The 12232-nt window shown below is 42.7% G+C and overlaps 1 pseudogene; it reads left to right on the forward strand.

The window, feature by feature from the left end:
- The first annotated feature begins 5000 nt into the window (after positions 1 to 5000).
- On the forward strand, positions 5001 to 5117 carry LOC147855308 (5S ribosomal RNA; annotated as a pseudogene).
- The last annotated feature ends 7115 nt before the right edge of the window (positions 5118 to 12232 follow it).

Below are 12232 nucleotides of genomic sequence, written 5' to 3' on the forward strand. Positions count from 1 at the left end.
TGAACCGTCGAGGGGCATTGTCATTCGGTGTGGGTTAAGAGTGTCATCCGGATCAAGGAGAGGGCGTAAGAGGCTTATGGGGTTGGCATGAGTGGCTAGAAATAATCATGCAATGGCCCAGAATAACTACCCGATGTCATTGGCTTAAGCAGAAGGAACTCAAGGAAATCCTCTTGGACAAATGTCTATTGAGATGTATTTTTCACAAATAAGCCAATAGATTAGTTTCACGTCTCAACAGATTACCGAACTTCGGCAATCTGAAAGTGCTCTCGAGTCATGTGTCATTAGTTTACAACGTGAGACTAATAGACCTGATGAGCGAGAGGGTGAACCATCATTTGTTGTTAAGCCATTTATGGGTTAAAAATAGGAAAGAACCGAAGAATCAATCTGCACGTGGGTGGGCTAATGGGAGTCTTATTTTGAGCTCTATCCCACGCTAGATAGTATGAAGATTGCATATGCCGGCCAAGAACTAGGGGGGTAAGGCTGCTGCCTGGTGGTGTGGGCTCCGAACTTTGGGGAAATTGGCCGATACCTGGATAGATTTTGTCACAGTTTTTAAGGGCCAATTTCTGCAACCTCCCTCTCGAACCGAGGTAGCTCAAGTTTTAATGAACCTCTCTAGCATGAAATTTTCTTCGCTAGAAGACTATGTCGACCATGGTAGATCTCCAATCCAAAAATCGGGTCTAGAAGGGGACAATTGGTTAATAGCTTGTTTTCTCAATGGCATCCCCAATTCAGACTATCACTAGATAGTGCACGATAAGGATCCAAAATCCTTTGAAGAGGTCGTTGAAATAGTTCTTCGCTATCAACACACTTCGAAGAAGGACCATAACAAACCCAACGAAGCGCCCGGGACTAAGTAGTCGCAATTCACTAGAAAACGCAACACACCCAACGAATTCATGGATCGCGATTGTAAGAGACAACTTACTTTTTGCGTATTCTGTAAAAAAGAAGGGTCATACAAAAGAGCAATGTCGAATGCTCCAATGGAAAGAGCATGACAGCAAAGCTAAAGCCGGAGACCATAAAGGTTAGATTCCTAATGTCCTTCAGGTCTATACACATCATTTAAGTAATTGTCAATGTTCTTTCCCTCACTATGTATTGGGTCCCAATGATTTACTACGTGCAAATGGGTATGTCAATGGATCTCCCATACAATTTTTGTTTGATTCGGGAAGCTCACATTACTTTGTGAATGATTGTTTGGTTCAAATATGGGGAATCCAACCCACCGTAAGTGATCACACCTATATGGTGCACTTGGCTGATGGAAGAGTACAATACATCAATGGGGCGATTCATTCATTAGGAATTTCTATTGATACTTATATAGACTCAGAACTAGACTTCCATGTAATGAATCTTTGTACCACTGATGTAATATTGGGTTATCCCTAGTTTTATAATAAAAACTCTTCTTTGTCTATTGATTGGTTTTGTCATTCCATTTCCTTTGTACCAAACGATTGTACTCATTTTATTCAATGTGTAAATAAACAATCCCTTTCGATTGTTTCCTCTCCATCAATATCCGAGTTGTCTTGTTCTACTCTATTTTATTGTGTACTTGATCCGGACATTGACGTTTACAATATCGATAATGTCTCGGTTCAATTAACATATTTTGAACAACAACAACTTGATGAAATCTTAAATGATTTTCGTGATGTTTTTCCGAGTGAACTACCATATGGGTTACCTCCTAAATGTAATATAGACCATTGTATAGATATTGTACCTGGTGTTGCACCAATAAGTATACCTCCTTATCGTTTAAGTTGATCCGAAGAGGATGAGGTATCTAAGCAACTCAAGGACTATTTACGAATGGGTTATATACGTTATAGTAAATCTCCATGGGGTGCACCAGTTCTCTTGGTTAAAAAGAAAGAGGGCACATGGCGTATGTGTATTAATTACCGACGCTTGAATAAAGTGACGATCAAGAATTTGTATCCATTGCCCCAGGCTGACGATCTAATTGACCGTCTCCAGGGAGGTCGGTATTTTACGAAACTTGATCTCCGTACTAGCTACCATCAACTTCGTATAAGTGAGGACGATGTTCCTAAAATGGCATTTCGTACACGCTATGGCCATTATGAGTTTTTGGTTATGCCTTTTGGTTTGACCAATACTCCGGATACATTTCAACAAGAAATGAATGACATTTTCCGAGAACAACTTGGAAAATTTGTCGTTATTTTCTTGGATGATATTTTAGTTTATAGTCGTACATTACAAGAACATGTTAAACATGTCCGCTTTGTTTTACAAACATTGCATGACAAACAATTTTATGCGAAGATCTCAAAATGTGGGTTCTTCAAGAAATCAATTACTTATCTTGGACATCTCAAAACCGAACGAGGAGTTGAAATTGATCCTTCTCGCATCGCGAAAATCAAGCTTTGGCCCACTCTTAGGAATATTCGAGAAGTTCGATCATTCCTTGGTTTTGTCGGGTTTTTGCAAAAATCCCTTCGTAATTACTCCCAATTGACGACGTCCTTTACTAATCTTCTAAAAGGTCAAACATGTAAGTCTACAAAACCTATTGTTTGGAATGCTACACTAGACTTCGCCTTTAAGGATCTCAAGGACCTGGTGTGCAAGGCTCCTTCGCTTCTTTTACCTGATCCGTCAAAACCTTTTGAGGTTGAAACCGATGCAAGCGATTATGCTATAGGTGTTGTCTTATATCAAGATGGTAAACCAATAGAATTCGAGAGTAAGAAACTTGATTCTGCTCAATGTCGGTATACAGTTCAAGAAAAGGAGTTATTTGCAGTTATACATGCGCTCAAAACATGGCGCCATTATCTTTATGGAAATCGTTTTGTGATAACTACGGACCACAAGTCCTTGAAATATTTTTGTGACCAACAAGACATGAAAGGTCGTAAGGCACGATGGGTTGATCTCATCCAGGACTTTGATTTTTCCATACGATATTGTAAAGGTTCCATGAACACTGTCGCTGATGCACTAAGTCGCGTCCGTGAAGTTAACATGCTTAGCTTCACTAAAATAACATCAGATCTTTATTATCACCTTCGAGGAAAGTATCTTGAAGACAGTTATTTTGCGAAATATTGGGCAAGAGTTGAGTCTGGAACAGACACCACCACATCCTTGAAGGAATACTTCTACATTGTTAATGGTCTACTCTACTGTAATGGGAAGATTTGTGTTCCAGATTTGCTTGAGGTCAAAAAGAGAATTCTTTTTTAATGCCATGATGCACCCTCTACGGGGCACCCTGGAATACATCGTACACTCGTTCTCATCTCCACTCAATTTTATTGGCCTAAGATGCATCTTGACATACATAGCTATGTGACTAAATGTCACCAATGTTAGGTTAACAAAGTTGAGCGACTTAAAGCCGCAGGACTTTTACATCCCTTGGACATTCCCAATAATAAGTGGGAAAGTATATCCATGGATTTTATTGTTAGCCTTCCTCGCACCCAAAAAGGCCATGATGCCATCTGGGTTGTGGTTGACAGACTAACTAAAATGGCCAAATTTATTGCTACAAAAACCATGGTAACAGCTCCTAAATTGGCTTACCAAATCATTGACAAGTTCTTTCATTTTTATGGGTTACTAATAGATATCGTGAGTGATTGAGATCCAAAGTTTACTAGTGACTTCTGGACGCAAGTCTTTAAGAAATTAGAAACTACATTGAGCATGAGCTCCATGGATCATCCTCAATCCGATGAACAGACAGAACGAGTAAATCTGATTATTGAGGACATGCTTCGAGCATACGTTGGTACAAAACCAACAAAATGGGAACGTTATCTCCCAAATTTGGAGTTTTCTTATAACAGCTCCAAGCATACATCGACAGGATATAGTCCTTTTGTGTTGATGTATGGTTTTCAGCCCGATTGATATTAATATACATCATGATGAGTTGCGAAGTACGCAAAACTTTCTTTGGGATATGCAAGATATGTTGCATATTGCACGAGATAATATAAAAACAACTCAAGATAGAGCGTGCTTTTATGCCGATCATCATAGGCAACCTCGTGTATTCAACACTGGACAGAAGGTATGTTTACGTGTACCTCACAATTCTAAGACATTGTCTAAGGGTAAGTGCGCTAAGTTAGCCCCACGATTTTGTGGACCTTTTACAGTCCTCAACCGCATTGGGTCATCAACCTATCGTCTCGCTCTTCCTGATGGTGTTGAAATTCATCCAGTTTTTCATGTGAGTCGTCTAAAAGAACTTCTAGGTTCTGGCGACAATACAGTTATAACTGAAACTTTGGTTACTTCTGAAGAATTATCTTCTAAACCACATGTACCAGAAAGAATTCTCGATGTTAAAACAAAAAAATTACGTACTAAAGAAATCTGAGAATTTAAAATAAAATGGATGGATAAATCAATAAAAGATGCCACATGGGAACACGAAAATACTCTCAGAACTAACTTCCCTAACTTTCCATTGCAAGAGTGCAATGTTTTAAAGAGGAGGAGTATGTTACTGGCATGACCATATAATATCCCATGGTGAGAATTTATCGTAGTATTCTATACACGTGGATAAGTGTGAGGGTTAAACGAGAGTGTAAAGAAGGGGAGGATTACTTTTAATCCTTGGGATTGAGACAACTCATTAGGCCAAGTGTCAACTTGCCTGGGGCCCTTGGGTATGGCTATAAATAAGAGGCCTAGCTACCCTCATTTCATCATATTTTGACTACGTCGAGACTTTGTTTCGTGGTGGTTCAACTCTTGTAGCGAGCGCGCTAGAACCAGGTACGACTCAACGCCACGACGGTGGTATGGGACGTCGATCGAGGCTCGAGTCTGTCTCTCTCCTTTCTCTTGGGGCTAGTCGGGTGGATCAACAACCTTCTTTCTCTCTCTCCTTTCTATCTATCTATCTATTATTCTTTTCTCCTTATCATACGCTTACATTAGATCATATCTCTAATAGCAGAGCATTGTCGTAGTGCGGTCATACCAGCGCTAATACACCGGACCATCAGAACCCCGCAGTTAAGCGCGCTTGGGCCAGAACAGTACTGGGATGGGTGACCTCCCCGGAAATCCTGGTGTTGCACCATTTTTGTTTCAAGTCGTCTAATATTTGTGAACAATATTGGGATGGGTGACCTCCGAGGAAGTCTTGGGCATGGGTTGTGTTCGTTTTCTGTTCGAGCCGTTCTCATGTGTGTTGGCTCCTAGCTTTCCCAAAGGCGGAGGAGAGCATCGAATGGGTGAAGCGTTGAGGGGCATTGTCATTCAGTCTGGGTTATTTGCGTCATCCGGATCAAGGAGAGGGAGTAAGAGGCTATGGGGTGGGCATGGGTGGCGTGGTTGAATCCTTGTAGAAAAGATATATATATATATATTGTGAAATGCACATAAGAGATCAAAACCAGCCTTGTTAGCTTCTTACTTCTTACTCAATTTATAGTTCATACAAAGGTACCCATTTGGGTTGGCTTAACTAAATAGGGTGTGCGAAAAGGGTGGGTCCACTTAGGTACATGCATCTTAAAAAGGGTGTCCTAAAAGGGTGGCACAAAGGCACACATGCACACCACAATATATATGTATGTATGTATGTATGTATATTGTACTCATTCTCTAGGATCCAAAGCCTTACCCTTAGCCTTTGTCCGCGCTCGTTGTGTGTGCGGTTGGGACGGTAACGTGCGTCCCCTGATTTTTGTTGTCCTCGTATAGCATTTTTGTGTAGGTCGCGCCTGGTTTCATTCCCTTCATGTACCTCTGAACGCAGCGCGTTGTCGTGGTGTGGTCATACCAACGCTAATACACCTCATCCCATCATAACTCTGTAGTTAAGTACGCTTGGGCCATAATAGGACTGGGATGGGTGACCTTCTGGAATGTCCTGGTGCTACACTCTTTTTGTTTCGAGTTGTCTTCTTTTTACGAACAGTACTTGGATGAGTGACCTCCCGGGAAGTCCTGCGCATGGGTTGCATGCTTTTTCTGGCTGAGTCATTCACGTGCATGTGCGTGTGCACTCCTAGCTTTCCTAGAGGCGGATGAGAGCATACATAGGTTGGGTGAAGCGTCAAGGGGCATTGACAGTCGGTTTGGGTTCAGTGCATCATGCAGATCAAGGAGAGGGCATAATATGGCTTTCAAGGCTATGGGGTGGGCATGGGTGGGGATACAACGAGGTTCGAATACAGGGAGGAAAGATATATATATATATATATATATATATATATATATATGTATGTACTCCTCTAGAATCCAAAGATCATAATAGTATATGGTAATTTGATGTATGTGTTATATTTAATTGTGTTTAAACAATAGTTTAGTAGAGTCGACTGACTCCAATCTCCAACCACAATCCCATTGATAGAACGACTAGATAAGTATGTCGTTTGACCTTTGTGTCTGTTGACCAAGACAACACTAACCAAGACAACACTAACCAAGAACCTGGTCTTCCATACTCGGACAAAGCATATCGAGGTGCATTATCATTTTTTCCATGATCAAGTTTTCTCTTGTGAAGTGGAGCCGGTGTATCTTCCGATAGATCGGCCGGTTGCCAATAACTTCACCAAACCTCTTGACCTGGACAAGTTGTGTCAATTTTCAACTATGCCTTGCTTACAACATCTCAACTTGCTAAACTTGAGGGGGAGAAGTGAAAGCAAAGGAGAGAGGGGGAGAGATGATGTCCAAGAGTATATCCAAAAATTCGGAGCCAGATCTGATGTGGAATCCGAATCCGGGTCGACTGAAGAAGCTAGAACGTCCAGAATGACTAAAGAACCTGAGGACATGTCGAACAAGTGGAAGAAGATCGGCTAAGTGTAAACAAGCCAGTTGCTGGGGGAGTGGCCGAAACAGAGAGCTGAAGCTAGAGCCAACCGAATGAGGGGGAGGTAAACCCGAGGGAGGCAAGGCAGTTGGCAAAGCCAACCTGAAAGTGAAGGCGAGGACTAGGATGTGGTTAGACGTGGCCAAGGGCCTAAAGGAAGAAAAATCAGAGACAACTGGTTTAGACAAGAGCGGGAACGAATCACAGACAATCGATCCGATCGAGATGTATGAATCAGACGAGTCGAATCCTAAGAAGACCAAGTGGACGAGTGGGGTGTCGAAGACGACGCCGATATGGAGGAGCCAACGGGTCAAGGGGCACCATTTCCGCGATAGCAAGGGAGCTAACAAGGGCCTGAGGAGCAGACGAGCCGACCGTAGGGGTCAAGAAGTGCGGAGCCAGACGGGTCGAGAAGCGTTGGATCGGACCAAATCTTGACATTATTGTTGTCATGTCCGTGACATTATCCTCCCCTTTACGGCCGCCTTTTCGGAAGTGTGGTGTAGGGGTGAGCTGAGAGAGAAAACCGGAGTAGGTTTAGGAGTGGCTGACCATGAGCAATCCTCACCCGAGAATGGAACAAGAGTGAACGTGAGTGACCATGTGCGGTCCTCACCGGGAACTGGGACACCAACGGGTGTGAGAGACCCTGTGCAGTCCTCAACGGAGACACAAACACCGATAGGCGTGAGCGACCATGTGCGGTCCTCACTAGAAACTGGGACACCAATAGGCGTGAGCGACCTTGTGCGGTCCTCACCGGAGACATGAACACCGACCAAACGAGGCATGCGAGGAAGGCATGAAGACGCTAGGAGATGCCAGGTGCGAGAACTAGCGGATGCTCACACGAGGAATCAACCTATCACGGACACACCAACCGTGGACTCAGGCTGAGGACAGATGATGGGGCTACGAACTAGAAGTGACAAGGCTAGAAACTCGAGACGATGATGCGAGGAACTTAAGACACTAGAAATGGACTATGATAGGGCACCGATGACAGGGCTAAGAGGAATGGAGACAAGACGGAGCGAAACAAGAATACTAGATTGATGTGTCAATGACTGGTGTTGAATCCCTTGAAAGGGACCAAGGAGGTTACACGTATTTATACTGCAAGTTGAAGTACATGCATTAGAATATTCTGGAGAATATTTGGGAAAATATTCTAGACTGTCTAGAACCTTCTAATTCTAGAACTTTCTTAAAACTCCTTGAACTTGAGATATAGATGATCTAGTAATAATATACTAAGATATACATAACATGACCATGTATTTGGGTTGTGTTGGTTAGAATATAGCACTTGACTATATACAAGAGGTGAAGAGTTCAAATCTTGACATTATTGTTGTCATGTTCGTGACATTGTCCTCCCCTTTACGGTTGCCTTTTCGGAAGTGTGGTGTAGGGGTGAGCTGAGAGAGAAAACCAAAGTAGGTTTAGGAGTGCCTGACAATGAGCAGTTCTCACCCGAGAATGGAACAGGAGTGAACCTGAGTGACCATGTGCGGTCCTCACCGGGAACTGGGACACCAACAGGTATGAGAGACCCTGTGCACCCTTACCGGAGACACGAACACCGACGGGCGTGACCGACCATGTGCGGTCCTCACTAGAGATTGGGACACCGACGGGCGTGAGGGACCTTGTGCTGTCCTCACCGGAGACATGAGCACCGATGCACGTGAACGACCATGTGCGGTCCTCCCCTAAGACACGAACACTGATGGGCATGTCAGGAACTACATGCTCCCGATGATAAGAAACACAAAGATAGATATGTGGAGGATGAGAAGAAAGTAAAAAACAAAGATGATGATGAGGAGAAACTAAAAGATAGAGACCACGATGAGAAGAAATGTAAAGGAATATGTGCGGAAGCATGTGTGTGAAAGAAACAGAGTACACAGTTCAGAAATATGACAGTTCAGTGAAACACAGAAAGCAAGAAGAAGAGGGAGAGACAGAGAGAGCAGAGAATAGTTCTATTCCAAGAAAATAACGCTTTGTACATAGGATGCGCTCAGAGAGCACTTTTATTCAAGTCCATACGGTCTGACAAAAGTACTGACACGTACTTCAATGCTCATCAATGACCCCTACACTAACTCCCAAAATATATTCCTCCGCGGAATATCTTTCCAATGGCCTCCCGGTTTACGCATTGCTACGGCCTCTTTTGCGCACCCGGTTTACACACCTAGTCTATGCATTGGTTTACGGACCGGTTTACATACCCAATATTGAGCTTGTATCTCAACAAGAAACTAGGAGATAGAGATGACGGGGAAGATAGGAAACGAAGGGATGTTGATGATGGTAACTCTAGAAGCAAGGACGGTGACGATGGTAACTCTAGAAGCAAGGGCAATGACGAAGACGGATTGGCGAGGAAGATAAGAAACGAAGGGATGTTGATGACGATAACTCTAGAAGTAAGGACGGTGACGATGGTAACTCTAGAAACAAGGGCAATGACGAAGACAAGTGATGCTTCTAGTTGGAAGGGATTCAAACTATCACGGACACACCAACGCTAGATTACGACAAAGTACAGATGACAAGGCTACGATCGAGAAGGTTATGAACTTGGAACTCGACGTGATGAGGCTAGAAACTTGATAAGTTGCGAGTGATGAGATGAGGAACTTAAGACGCTAGGAATAATACAAGAGCATAATGACAAAGATATAAATCAAGGAGAGAAGATGGAGCGAAACAAGAATACTAGATTGATGTGTGAATGTCTGGTGTTGAATCCCTTGAAAGGGACCAAGGAGGTTACACGTATTTATACTACAAATTGAAGTACATGCATTAGAATATTCTGGAGAATATTTGCGAGAATATTCTGGAGAATATTTGCGAGAATATTCTAGAACCCTCTAGAACCTTCTAATTCTAGAATTTTCTTAAAAATCCTAGAACTTGAGATATAGATGATCTAGTAATAATATACTAAGATATACATAACATGACCATGTATTTGGATGTGTTGGTTAGAACATAGCACTTGATTATATACAAGAGGTGAAGAGTTCAAATCTTGACATTATTGTTGTCATGTCCATGACACAACCTCAAGTTAAGCTTGAGGGGGAGTGTTGACTGAGCAAGCTCAACATGGGCCGGATTAGCTAAAGAAGTAGAAAGTCGGGTCAGATAAAGACCGATTGGCTAGGCCTAGATCGGTTGAAGAAGCCAAAAGCTGGATTGAATGAAGGCTGGATTGGCGGGAGCTGGTGTTTGGGCCAATATTTCTATTCATGGTAATAAGAATATTTTTGGGAGTTAGTGTTAGATGCTCACTCAATGAGCATTCAAGTACTTGTCAATACTTGGCAGCCCTCTATCAAAGCTTGTATCAAAAGTGCTCTCTACGCACATTCTATGTACAAAGTCATTTTATAATAGTGTTTTATGTTATTGTCTCCTCACTTTGTCTCTCTCACTCTACCCATGTGTTTACCTAACTATTTTGTTTTCGGACAACTGACTCTCTGTGTTTTGCATAAAGCTTCCACACATATCTCTTTTCATGAAATAACGAAGGTATTGTTCCAAGGTTTGATTGGTATATTCTGTTTCACCATTAGTCTCTAGATGATAGCATAAGAGAGTTTACAATCAATTTGGAGGAGCCCAAGCAAGTACTTCCAAAATGTCAACATAAACTGTGGACCTTGATAACTAATGATATCATCAGAAAGACCATGATGTCGAAACACTTGACGCATAACTAGGAGCCAAAGCCTTAGCTTTAGCCTTCGCTGAGTTGCCTCTCTTTCTACCTGAGCCGTTCCCCTGCATCTACGCTCCTAACTTTCTCAAAGGCAAATGAGATCATAGGATCGGTGAAGCATCGAGGGGAATTCTCCTCGGTCTAGGTTCAGTGTGTCATCTGGATCAAGGTGAGGGTGTAATATGTCTTTTGAGGCTTTGGGGTGGGCATGGGTGGTGATGCAGTGGGGTTCGAATCCGGGGAGGAGTGTGTGTGTGTGTGTGTGTGTGTGTGTGTGTGTGTGTGTATACTGTCCTTCTTTAGGATCCAAAACCTTAGCCTTAGCCTTCATCGCCTGTCGCACATGCGGTTGGGATGGTGACGTGGGTCCCCCCATTTTAGTTGTTCTCGCAGAGCATTTTTGTAGAGGCCTAGTTTCCCTTCATGTACCTCGGAACACAAAGTGTTGTTGTGGTGTGGTCATACGAGCGCTAATACATTGGATCCCATCAGAACTCCACAATTAAGCGTGCTTAGGCCAGAATTGTAGTGGGATGGGTGACCTCCCCGATAGTCCTAGTGCTGCACACTTTTTTAGTTGCTTTCTCTTTCTACTCTAACCACTCACATTTTGCGTTCCCTTCTTTTTTTGCCTGAGCCATTCCGATGGATCTATGTTGCTAACGTTTTTAGAGGCGGAAGGGAACAGTGGTAAACCTCACCTTGCTAGTGCCTATGTATAGAATCAGTGAAGCATTGTGGCTCGAGGGGCAATCTCATCGGGTTATAAGAGTTTCTTTACATCAAATACGATTCACCAAATGAAATGCCACGAGTATGGCACATGTTACAAAGACCCCTCTTCAGGTTTTGAACAAGTAGGAGGAAAACGCCAAGATGAGGTGGTTGAGCTTTGGTGTGGCTAAGCTAAGAGATGTCGCTAAGGCCTCTCTTATGTTCAACGACAACAAAGCCTTCGAGTCAAACTAGTGTCCTCGGGTCAAATAAGCTCCATTCCATGACTAAAGTGCAATGAACCAAACTCGTCCCTTTGAAGACACCACACACTAGCTCTTCGGGGTGAAGAAGAAGACTGGAAAATGACTCCTAAAGTCGAAGTAGAGGTGTACAAGGAGTGTTGCCAAATCCCTTAACGACAACAAAGCCTTCGAGTCAAACTAGTGTCCTCGGGTCAAATAAGCTCCATTCCATGACTAAAGTGCAATGAACCAAACTCGTCCCTTTGAAGACACCACACACTAGCTCTTCGGGGTGAAGAAGAAGACTGGAAAATGACTCCTAAAGTCGAAGTAGAGGTGTACAAGAAGGAGTGTTGAGGTAATGAGAAATTATACCTTGAACCCAAACTCTTCTAAAGATGGGAGGGTGAGTTAAGGGATTTGGCAAGATTGAAATAAGTTAAACTAGGAATATAATATTAATGGAATGGTGGATATTAGGATTACTTCAACATCAAGAGCTTGTGGTATGGGGGAAGTTTTGGGTTAAAGTCTTACTTCAACATTAGGGGATTAAGTGAACAAATTAATGGAATGGTGGATATTAGGATTACCTTTTTGATACCATCAAGTGCTAGAGAAAACGAAAAGCGTGTAAGTAGGAAAAACAACATGGTG

This window comes from Azolla caroliniana, unplaced genomic scaffold (assembly GCF_043228905.1).
Source record: "Azolla caroliniana isolate FFs.n. ecotype wild unplaced genomic scaffold, voAzoCaro1.0.p SCAF_14, whole genome shotgun sequence".
NCBI classification, from domain to species: Eukaryota; Viridiplantae; Streptophyta; class Polypodiopsida; order Salviniales; family Salviniaceae; genus Azolla; species Azolla caroliniana.